Raw genomic sequence first — 3,428 nt, forward strand, 5'->3', positions numbered from 1 at the left:
TTTTTTTTTTTTTTTTTTTTTGAGACGGAGCCTCACTCTGTCGCCGAGGCTGGAGTGCAGTGGCACGATCTTGGCTCACTGCAAGCTCTGCCGCCTCCCTCCCGAGTTCATGCCATTCCCCTGCCTCAGCCTCCCAAGAAGCTGGGACTACAGGCGCCCGCCACCATGCCTGGCTAATTTTTTTTTTTTTTGTATTTTTAGTAGAGATGGGGTTTCACCGTGTTCGCCAGGATGGTCTCGATCTTCTGACCTCATGCTCCACCCACCTCGGCCTCCCAAAGTGCTGGGATTACAGGCGTAAGCCACCGCGCCCGGCTTTTTTTTTAAAGACAAAGTCTCACTTTGTTGCCCAGGCTAGAGTGCAGTGGCATGATAATAGCTCATGGCAGTCTCAACCTCCTGGGCTCAAGCAATCCTCCCACCTCAGCCTCACAAGTAGCTGAAACTACAGGTGTGCACCACCACACACAGCTAATTAAAAAAAAAAAATTTTGTAGAAACCGAGTCTCCCTTTGTTGCCCAGGCTGGTCTCAAACTCCTGTGCTCAAGGAATCCTCCTGCCTTGGCCCCCCAAAGTGCTGGGATTACAGGCACAAGCCACTGTATTAGTTCATTGTCACATTGCTATAAAGAAATACTCAAGAGTGAGTAATTTATAAGAAAAGAGGTTTAATTGGCTCACAATTTTACTGGCTGTGCAGGAAGCATGGCAGCATCTGTTTCTGGGGAGGCCTCAGAAAACTTACAATCATGACAGAAGGTGAAGGAGGAGTCAGCACTACGTATGGCTGACACATGAGGAAGAGAGAGATGGGGGAGGTGCCACACACTTTTAAACAACCAGATCTCATGACAGCTCACTCACTATCACGAGAACAGCACCAATGGGGAAATCTGCACTCATGATCCAATCATCTCCCACCAGTCCCCACCTGCAATATTGGGGATTACAGTTTGACATGAGACTTAGGGGAGGACACAGATCTAAACTGCATCAGCCACCTTGCCCAGCCTGCTGGAAGTTTTTAATAAAGAACCTCACATCAGACTTTTAAAGGCTGGGAAGCCAAGCTAAAGATCTGCCACTAGAGTGTGCCTGTAATACCTGCATGAATTCAGTGAATTTCTGTCTTCTTGAGGTTCCCCAAATATCTTGAGTTTCTTGGACCTGTCAGAAAATAACACTCTTTACTTACCATAAAATCAGGAACTCTGCAAGGGAACAGTGTAGACAAGGTACCAGGCCAATCTTTTCCCAAATCTACAGGCTTTAACATCAATCTTGATTCCTCAAAGCAGTCTGGTCACATCTGAAAATATGACATTCCAGTCAAAGCCTTGGTAAAATAACCAGTGTCTCCAATTGTGTCCTGTCACAGAAGAAAACAAATTCTTATTCAACTTATGTAAATAACCACATTGCCAACTTGTATGAATAGTTTTTGAATTCTGATGAAATCAGGTGCAGAAAAAGGTAAATGTTTTAATTTTGCTCACAAAAGTATACTTTACCTAATTGCTGTAAGCTACAAACAGCTTAAGAGAAAAAAAAGTTTATTGACTATGGAAAACAAAACATAAGAATCAGCAATGCTTGAGCGGGACATCTGACTTCTGAGCAGAAACCTTTGTGGCACCAGTGAAAAAAACAGAATTAAATATGGGTGATGTTTAGAAGGGCAAGAAGATTTTTGTTCAGAAGTGTGCCCAATGCAACACCATGGAAAAGGGAGAAAAATCTGTAATCCCAGCACTTTGGGAGGCTGAGACAGGAGAACTACGTAAGCCCAGGAGGTCAAGACCAGCCTGGGCAGCAGAATGGGGCCTTATCTCTACAAAAAAGAACAATGAAATACAGCTGGCCTTGGTGGTGCATGCCTGTGAGAGGCTGCGGTGGGAGAATCGCTTGAGCCCAAGAGTTAGAGGCTGCAGTGAGCTGTGTTATATCACTGCACTCCAGCCGGGGTGACAGAGTGAGACCATGTCTCAAATAAATAAATAAATGAAAGAACCAGCAATACTTCAAGCAGAACAGCCATAGGAAAATTATTTCAGCTGGGTGCAGTGGCTAATGCCTATAATCACAGCACTTTGGGAGGCTGAGGCAGGAGGATCACTTGAGCCCAGGAGTTTGAGACCAGCCTGGGCAACATAGTGAGACCTTGCCTGTACTAAAAATAAAAAATTAGCCAGGCATGGTGGTACATGCCTGTGGGCCCAGCTGCTCAGGAAGCTGAGGTGGGAGGATCGCTTGAGCCCAGGAGGTCAAAGCTGCAGTGAGCTGATCATGCCACTGTACTCCAGCCTGGGAGACAGAGTGAGACCCTGTCTAAAAAACATAATAATAACAACAATTTCAGTCCTTTATCACTTTAGTCTCATGTAATTAATTCTTGCTCTGCTTGATATTGGTTAGCAATTTTATGAGTCCCCTTTTTTCACTGAAGTTTTTGAAATTCTTATGCAATTCAATTGTGTGATCTAAGTTATCAGCAGAGGTGTGTATTTCAGAGTACCTGTGAGAGTCTTCATTTTTTCCCATCAGTCTTCTTGAAGACACAACACTCTAGGATTTACAAAGAGAATGTAGAGAAAAAGCATTAGAATAATGCAATTTGCCAAGATATAACAGATTTTTAGGAATCTCATGCAATTTTTGAACACATGTTAACACATTTATACACATGTAACTCAAAGAAAGTTAAGCATCATTTCATTCTTTTCTTCCCCAAGGAATTACAAAGCTACTTTTAATCCTTTGGGGTGAGCCCCACGGGAATAAAAAACATGGGGAAGGGGTAACTCTGTCAGTCCCAAGGCCAGGGGCAGAGAGGCTACCTGAGGAGAAGGAAGCACGAAAGGCACCTGCTGCAGACGCAGGGACACTGGTGAATGGCAGGAGGGTTGCGCATGAAGCCACAAAGCTACTTGGGTTTCTCCTTCTTCTCATTTGCCTTTTTCTGCTTTTGCCGCATGATCTCTGCGTCCCTCTGCTTGCAGGTGGCATCAGAAAGCTGGTCATCTCGGTGCTTTGTCTTACATAAGTTACTCTGCTTTTCCTTATTTTCTGGTGGGTGAGCTCACGCTGGTTACCGTGGGTCATGGCATTGACGACACACTGGGAGGCCAAGGTGGGAGAATCACTTGAGTCTACAAGTTTGAGACCAGCCTGGGCAACATGGTGAGACCTGGTCTTTAACAAAAGTAAAAAAAAAATTAGTTGGACATGGTGGCACATGCTCATGGTCCTAGCTACTCAGGAGACTGAGATGGGAGGATTGAGCCCAGGGGTTTGAGCGGTGATTGTGCCATTACACTTCAGCCTGGGAGAAGGAGCAAGAGTCTCTCTTAATAAATAAATAAATAAGAAATGATAATTAAAAGATTAAAAAAATCTGCTCTTTGATAGAGAGGAGACTCAGTTTTTC

At 44.4% G+C, this 3,428-nt stretch overlaps 1 pseudogene; it reads right to left on the bottom strand.

Moving 5' to 3' along the window:
• Window positions 1–2,924: 2,924 nt before the first annotated feature.
• Window positions 2,925–3,103, bottom strand: LOC108532645 (small EDRK-rich factor 2 pseudogene; annotated as a pseudogene).
• Between the last annotated feature and the right edge of the window lie 325 nt (window positions 3,104–3,428).

The sequence above is a fragment of the Rhinopithecus bieti genome, unplaced genomic scaffold (assembly GCF_001698545.2).
Source record: "Rhinopithecus bieti isolate Rb0 unplaced genomic scaffold, ASM169854v2 scaffold_10354, whole genome shotgun sequence".
Lineage (NCBI taxonomy): Eukaryota > Metazoa > Chordata > Mammalia > Primates > Cercopithecidae > Rhinopithecus > Rhinopithecus bieti.